The sequence below is a fragment of the Carlito syrichta genome, unplaced genomic scaffold (assembly GCF_000164805.1).
Source record: "Carlito syrichta isolate Samal-C Ts95f unplaced genomic scaffold, Tarsius_syrichta-2.0.1 Scaffold304405, whole genome shotgun sequence".
NCBI lineage: Eukaryota > Metazoa > Chordata > Mammalia > Primates > Tarsiidae > Carlito > Carlito syrichta.
The window spans coordinates 81,577-90,640 of NW_007248501.1; positions in this window are offsets into that span (position 1 = coordinate 81,577).

Sequence of the window (9,064 nt, forward strand, 5' to 3'; positions counted from 1 at the left end):
AGTTCAGAGTGGTGAACAGAGGGTGATCTGAACTGTCCTTCACAGCAGGCCAGGAGTAACTGACCTAACTGCAAGCTAATTTACCAGCTTGCAAAGAAAGCTAGAAATCAGAGCTGAAAGGACATTGGACTTAAATGAAAAGTCTCAGAGTGTGCTTGATTGGTTCTGTTAGTTTAATTACTTAATTCTGTTCCTACTATATTGTTCCTTTTTTTTCTTTTTTCCTTTTCCTTTTCTTCTCTTTTCTTCTCTCTGTAAACCATATCTTTGTCTAGAGGAACAGCACACCAATAAGGTGGTTGGTTAGCTTGTATGTTAGCATCATTGTATGTTTTATTTTTTGTATGGGAGTTGGTTAGTCTGTAGCTGTGGTCTATTGTTTTTATCTGTTTCAGTATAGGTCTCTCTCCATTTGTTGGTACACTCGTTTGATTCCCCTCTTACTCCTCTATCTCTCCACTCCCCTCTTTAACCCACTTTCTGCTCCATTCTCTTCCCTCTGCTAACTACATTTTATTTCAGGAAGTAAACCTAAAGCCCCACTGCACAGACAGATTCCAAGGCAGTGGGAAGTGGGTTTCAGATTATCCATACACCTGTCAGCGAATACCAGGAACTGCAGATAGATTTTGAATCACAGCTCCCCCTTAAGTAAATCTCAAAACTGCAAAAAGGACCACCCCCAACCTAAAGTGCAACTCCAGAATTGAACAAAGAGGGCATACATAAAGAATAGGAGGTTGAACAAACAGAAGTAATAGCAATCCCTCTACCCCTGAATAACAGAATTAAAGAAGACGGTGATGTGGAGGGAAGGAAAAAGTAGGGAGGGGGGAAAAAACGCACAAATGAAGAAAAACCAAAAGAAGAATATAGGTCTCCCACAGATCCCTGGCAGATCAGACACTGAGAAAACAGATTCTGGAACACAAACAATTAAGAGCCCCCAGAATGACTGGTCACATGCAACAAACCCAGACATCAAGACATTAATAGAATTTAAAAAAATTGAGGAGAGACAAGAGGAAAATAGGAAGGAGCTGATGTCAGAAATTACAACAGTGAAGAATACTGTGATGGAAATAAATAACAAACTAATAAGCATGGAAAGTAGAATTAGCCAAGAAGAAGAAAGAATCTCAGAGCTCAAAGATCAAAACACAGTACTAACCCAAACTGTCAAAAACATAGAAAAGAAGCTCAAAAAGACAGAACAAAACCTGCAAGAGATGAATGATCACTTCAAGAGACCAAACCTAAAAGTAATTGGGCTTCCTGAGGCAGAGAGAGAAACAGAAGCCACACTGGAACAAACATTTCATGAAATCATTCAAGAAAACTTGCCTCATCTCATCAAGGATGACAAAATTCAAACACAAGAGATTCAGAGAACCCCTGCAAGACAGCAAATGAGAAGACCAACTCCCAGACACAAAATAATTTGCCTAAACAAAGTAGCTATAAAAGAAAAAATCCTAAAGGCAGCAAGAGATAAAGGCCAGACTACCTACCAGGGAAGACCATTCGAATAGCAGCAGATTTATCCACAGAAACCCTTCAGGCTAGGAGAGCCTGTAGCCCTATCTTCAAAGTTCTAAAAGATAAACAATTTCAACCAAGAATAACCTACCCAGGCAAACTAAGCTTCATTAGTGAGGGAGAATTGAAATCTTTTCCAGATATCCAATCCCTAAGAACCTACACTGCCACCAGACCACTTCTACAAGAAACACTTAAGAAAGTACTGAACACAGAAGAAAAGGAAAAAAGAACAACAACATTCTTCACAAGAGTACAGGCAAAAGATTAAAAACACACATGAACCAACTCCAAAACCAAAAGAAAGACAACAAACAAACAGGAACAAAAACTCTGTAAGAACCTTATAACAGGGATCAACTCTTGCATTTCAATTATTAGCCTTAATGTGAATGGACTAAATACACCACTGAAAAGTCATAGAACGGCAAAATGGATAAAATATCATCAGGCAGCAATCTATTGCCTTCAAGAGACTCACCTCACTAGAAAGGACACCCACAGACTCAAAGTAAGAGGATGGGAAACAAACTTTCAGGTGAACGGAATACAAAAGAAAGGAGGAGTAGTGATCTTAATTTCAGACAAAATACCCTTCAAGCTATTAAAAATCAAAAAAGATACAGAAGCCTACTACATAATGATAAAAGGCTCAATCCATCAACAAGAAATATCTATCATAAACATATATGCACCCAACATAGGTGCACCAACTTTCATAAAGCAACTTCTCAGAAAACTAAAGAAAAATATTGACTCTAACACCATCATAACTGGGGACTTTAATACCCCACTCACAACCCTAGACAGATCATCAGGACAAAAAATCAGCAAGGAGATCCAGAACCTCAATGTGACTTTGGACCAAATGGACTTAATTGATACCTACAGAATCCTCCATCCAAAGACGACAGAATACACATTCTAGTCATCACCACATGGAACATATTCTAAGATCGACCACATAATTGACCATAAATCAAGAATAAGCAAATTTAAAAGGACTGAAATTCTACCATGTACCTTCTCGGACCACAGTGGAATAAAAATAAACATTGACATCAACATGGTCCCCCCTAAACCCACAAAGACATGGACAATAAACAGAATGATGCTAAACAACTCCTGGGTCAATGACGAAATCAAATCAGGGATCAAAAGATACCTGGAAACAAATGAAAATGAAGAAACATCTTACCAAAATCTCTGGGATGCCTTAAAAGCTGTAGTAAGAGGGAATTTATATCCCTACACACACACACATGAAGAAAATGGAAGGAACACAAATTAACAGCCTAACAAGCCACCTAAGGAAGCTGGAAAAGCAAGACCACAAAAACCCTAATTTCAGCAGAAGAATCAAGATCACTAAAATAAAAGTCCAAATCCAGGATATAGAAGACAAAAAGATAATACAAAAAATCAATGAATCAAAAAGCTGGTTCTTTAAAAGGATAAACAAGATCAATGGTCCCATAGCTAGTCTGACCAAGAAAAATGAGAAAAAAACCAAATAAGCACAATCAGAAGCACAAAAGATGAAGTCACATCTGACCCTGAAGAAATACAAAAGATCACTGGAGACTACTACATACACTTATACAGAAACAAACTTGAAAACCTTAAGGAAATGGAGAACTTTCTGATATCACACAACCTACCTGAGTCGGAACAAGAAAAAATTGTGACCCTAAATAGACCAATAACAATCAAGGAAATCGACCATGTAATAAGAAAACTACCTACAAAAAAAAGCCCTGGTCCGGATGGCTTTCCAGCAGAATTCTACAAGACATTTAAGGAGGAGTTGATACCAATCCTACTGAAGGTATTCCAGGTGATTGAAAAAGATAGAACTCTCCCCAAATCATTTTACGAAGCCAACATCACATTGATACCCAAGCCAGGTAAAGATCCAGAAAGAAAGAGAGGTACAGGCCAATATCTTTGATGAACATAGATGCTAAAATTCTCAGCAAGATCCTAGCAAACCGGATTCAACAACACATCTCAAAAATCATCCATCATGACCAAGTAGGCTTCATTCCTGGGATGCAAGCCTGGTTCAACATTCATAAAACCATAAATGTAATTAAATACATCAACAGATGTCAAAACTAAAACCACATGATTATATCATTAGACGTAGAAAAAGCTTTTGATAAAATACAGCACCCCTTCTTGATAAAAACCCTCAAACATCTAGGAATATGCTGAACATACCTCAAAATAGTAAAAGCCATCTACGAGAAACCCACAGCCAACATACTCCTAAACGGACAAAAATTGGAACCATTCCCCTGGAAACGGGAACAAGACAAGGATGCTCACTCTCGCCCTTCCTGTTCTACATAGTATTGGAAATCCTGGCTCAAGCAATCAGAGAAGAGAAGGCAATCAGGGGTATCCAAATAGGAAAAGAGGAAGTCAATTTATCTCTCTTTGCAGATGATATGATTGTGTACCTTGAAAACCCAAGAGAATCTGTTAAAACCTCCTTACACTGATAAAGGCCTTTGGCAAAGTCTCAGGATACAAAATAAATGTGCAAAAGACAATTGCATTTCTTACACCAATAATAAACAAACAGAAACCCAAATAAAAAGCACAATTCCATTCACAATAGCCACCAAAAGAATGAAATACCTTGGCATCTTCCTAACCAGAGACGTGAAAGACCTTTACAATGGAAACTAAAAAACACTGCTCAAAGAAATCAAAGATGACACAAACAAGTGGAAAAATATTCCATGCTCATGGATTGGAAGCATCAAAATGTGAAGATGTCCATCTTACCTAAGGTAATCTACAAATTCAATGCAATACCCATCAAATTACCAGCAACATTCTTCTCAGACCTAGATAAAACAGCACAGGAATTCATATGGAAACACAAACGTCCACGAATAGCCAGAACAATCCTCAGCAAAAAAAACTAAGCAGGTGGTATCACATTACCAGACTTCAAACTTTATTATAGAACTACAATCATCAAAACAGCTTGGTATTGGTATAGGAACAGGCATATAGATCAATGGAATAGAATTGAGATTCCGGAAGCAAAACCTCAATTTCTCAACCAACTCATCTTTGACAAAGCCTCCACCACCTACCACTGGGGAGAGGAGAACCTATTCAGTAAATGGTGCTGGGAAAACTGGCTGACCACATGCAGAAGATTGAAACAGGACCCCTATCTATCCCCATGCACAAAGGTTAACTCCAAACAGATCAGAGACCTAAATGTAAAACCTCAAACCATAAGAACCTTAGAAAATGAAGGAAATACCCTCATGGAAATCGGAACTGGCATCCAATTCCTGAACAAAACCCAAAACCCACAGGTCATAAGATAGAAGATAGACAAGTGGGACCTTATTAAACTGACAAGCTTCTGCAAAGTCAAAGAAACCATCAAGAGAGCAGGGAGACAGCCTACAGACTGGGAAAAATTATTTGCCAACACCAGGTCTGACAAAGGCTTAACATCTTGGATCTACAAGGAACTCAAACGTGCTGAAAAGAAAAAAACAAACAACCCCATTATAAAATGGGCAAAAAATATGAACAGACACTTCACAAAGGAAGATATCGGAGCAGCCAACAGACACATGAAGAAATGTTCAACCTCACTAATCATCAGGGAGATGCAAATCAAAACCACACTGAGATACCACCTAACTCCAGTCAGAATGGCAATTATCAACAACTCAAAAAATAACAGCTGCTGGAGAGTGTGTGGCAAAAAGGAAACCCTTCTATACTGTTGGTGGGAGTGTAAACTCGTGCTACCTCTGTGGAAAGCAGTGTGGCGATTCCTAAAAGCTCTAAATATCAACCTCCCATATGACCCTGCAATCCCCCTACTGGGAATATATCCTGAAGAACTCAAATCACTCTATAAAAAAGATACCTGCACGCGTATGTTTATCGCAGCATTGTTCACAATAGCAAGAACCTGGAAGCAACCATGCTGCCCATCAAAAGAGGATTGGATTAAAAAAATGTGGTACATATACACGATGGAATACTACACAGCCATAAAAAGGAACAAAATCATGAATTTCACAGCAACCTGGATGGAACTAGAGTTTATAATACTGAGTGACCTCTCACAGAAACAAAGATCCGAGTATCACATGTTCTCACTCATATAATGGACATTTAACATCCAATGTAATACTATAAGAAAATGACTGACAGTAGTGGGAAACTATGGGGGCTGAGGGAGATGGGATTAACCATAGCAAATATCTGTCTGGGGATGGGGAAACACCTCTTATCAACAGGGTGCCTGAATGAAACCTATTTGTATACCTACCCCTTAACTGTATCCCACAAAACCATAATAAAAAATATTGATTATTGATTTAAATAAATAAATAAATAATACAATTAAAAAAAGACATTTCGAAGTTATGGATCAGATGTAGTCTTCCAGTAACCCCTTTTGCAAAGAAGAATTGTAGATATAGTGATCACTGCAGTAGGCAGGGCACTTTTTATCGTATGTACTACAAGACTGATTTTCAAGTCTTCATTGGACTATATCCTATATACCATTGTCTATGTATTGCACTAAAGATATTTATCATCACTTGACCAGAAAACCAATATCAAACACCTTGCTTAAATAAGCCAAGCTGGATCAACCCAGAGGATAGCACAAAGAGGATCTAAAGAGCCAGAACCTGCTGATGAGAGATGAGTATGGGAGCCATGTTAGGCTATTGTTAACTCAACCTTTTTAAGTTCTTAGTCAAAATGTATTCTTATAACAAAAGGCAGATTAACAAGGGAAAAACAAATAGGTATTTATTAACTTGTATATTTCATATATACATAGGAGATATGTATATTCAAAGTCAGCTCTTTGAATGATTCTCTCAGCCTGTATAGCATCTTCAACAAAGAACAGTAAATCGGTGAGGAAGTGACAAGATTGGAAAAGGAGTCTCTAAGGAAAGCAACTTGTGGGAAGGCAAATAAATGACAGATAAATGCTAGCTAGTAGTTTATGTAGATTCATGTGGTGTCTCTAGGCCCATAAGGGTCTAAAGTTGTCTTAAGTAGTTAACTTTTGTTCTCCCTAGTAGAAAGGGGAGGCAGGATGTCGTCTGTCTTTGTAAATTTCTATCCTCATTTAGGCAAATAGAGGGAAGGCAGAGAGTTTTTCTATATCTGTTTCTTCTTATTTGCATTCAATTATCTTCATGCCAAAGAGGCATATCTTGAGGTGGCATGTTCAGCTCTCCCACACTATAAACAGGATAAAAAGGTTGAAATAAATAATTCTAGAAATAGTGGGCAAAATAAAGCAGAGACGAGGAAAAATGAGCTCTGGGAGGGAAAGACCCTCAAGTTCCAATAGTTTTCTAGTTCTTGAATTATTTTTCACTGAAATAAGAGTGTATTTTTTGCACTAAAGTTTTAATTTTTTCCATGCCCTTTAATGATTGTTTCACCTTTATATGACAAAATATTTATAAAGGTATGGGAAAAATATAAGTCAAATATTAGCCAAGGGAAGTTTGGTATAATTAGATTAAAATAAGTATTTTTTTAAAAAAAGCTTTAAAATGACAATTAAGGTTAGAATTAGAGAGGCTGTTTGTATAATAATGAAAAACATTCTATACAGGAAAATGTAAACTTCTAAATACAAAGTTCTCAACTTAAATACTAATATAAGCTGAAGTATTCTTTTGGTTCAGATGGCAGTGAAGGATATATTCATTTTGTTTATGAGGAAAAGTGAAAGTCTCAAATTCAGATAGGCTGACTGGTTTCCCCATTTAGTTCTAAAAACTTATTATAATGTGACATATTGTAGTTTGATATGTTTCTGGTGGCATTGATTTATGAATTGTATTCTCCAAAAATGTTGAAACCTTACACTCATAAGAATTTATAACCAATGAAGTTTAACCTGGTACCTAACAATACAGCTTCAAAATATGTAAAGCACAATATCATAAAAGTAACAATGAAAATAGACTAACACACAGTCATTGCAGGATATTTTAATACAATTTTATCAATATACGGTAAAATAAGCAGAAAATAATTAGTAGGGCTATAGTTAAAGTAAATGATATAATTAATAAATCTAACCTAATTGGTATGTTTACAATACAGTACCTAATTCCACCTTAATTAATATTGTTTCCATTTTCACACAACATATTTGCTTGGCAAATCTAAACAAATTTCATAGTATTGAAATTATGCATAGCATATTCTTTAGTCAGACTAGAATTCAGCTAGAAATCAATAACAAAAAATCCTCATATATGTGAAAATTAAGCAATGTACTTTTAATTTACATGAGTAAATAAAAAGCATAAAAACCTTGGAAAGAATAAGACAAATCAAAGTTTATGGAACATAGCTCAGTCTATGATTAGAGGAAACTTTACAGTCATATATACAGAGAAAAGAAGAAAAACTGAAAATCAGTTATATAAGTATTCATCTCAATAGGCTAGAGAATAATAGCAAATTGAATCTGAAACAGAGAAAAAAGAAAATAAAGATTGAGGAAAAAATAATAAAACAGAAAGTAAATTTAAAAATAGAGGGAGTTAACAAAACCAAAAGTCACTTTAAAAAAAAAACTAACAAAATTGATAAACTTCTGGCAAGAAAGATCAAGAGATAATAAAAGAGATGTAAAGCACCCACCTGCAGAGTGAAAACTGGAACTCTGCTGTAAGCAAAAAATAATGACTACTAGGAGAATACTATAAAAAAACTTTTTGGCTAGAGAAAGGACAATTTAGATACAATGTATAAACTCCCCCCAAAAAGAAAACCTTACCAAATCTGCTGTGGGAAAAATAATAGAAAATTTAATGATTCTGATCATTATCTATATAATATCATCTATATAATGATCAACATATCTATATAAGTTCTATATGAAAGAACCTTTTCACAAACATACAGAAACAGAAAACTTCAGACTCCAAATTGCTTCACTTGTGACTTCTAACAAATGTTTAAGGAAGAAATATGTCCAATCTTATATAAGATATTCCAAATAACAGAAAGAGAGAAAACTCTTAGGTCTCTTTTTATATAGCCAGCATAAACTGTGATACCAAAACCTAATGAGGACATTACAAGACAGGAAAGTTATAGGTCAATTTCACTTATGAACATTGATACAAACAAAAACAAAAGGATAATGAAAAACTAGCAATATAGAAGCAGAATAATAGTACATCATAACACAGTGGAGGCCATCCCAAGAATGCATGGGCAGTCAAAGTCAAAGCTCAGTCAATGTGAGTCACCACAGAGAAAGAATACAGAACAGAACATCTTTTAAAAATGCTAATAAAACATTTAATAAAACTCAAAATTTACAATAAGACTAATAGCCAACTAGGAATGGAAGAGAGCATTTTTTAAATTTAATTTAATTTTAAAGTTGTGGAGCACAAGTCAGGATTGCATACATAAGTGATTTAGATACAGATTGTCTAAACAAGCTTTCCCCTGATACTGAGAATGAGAAGAT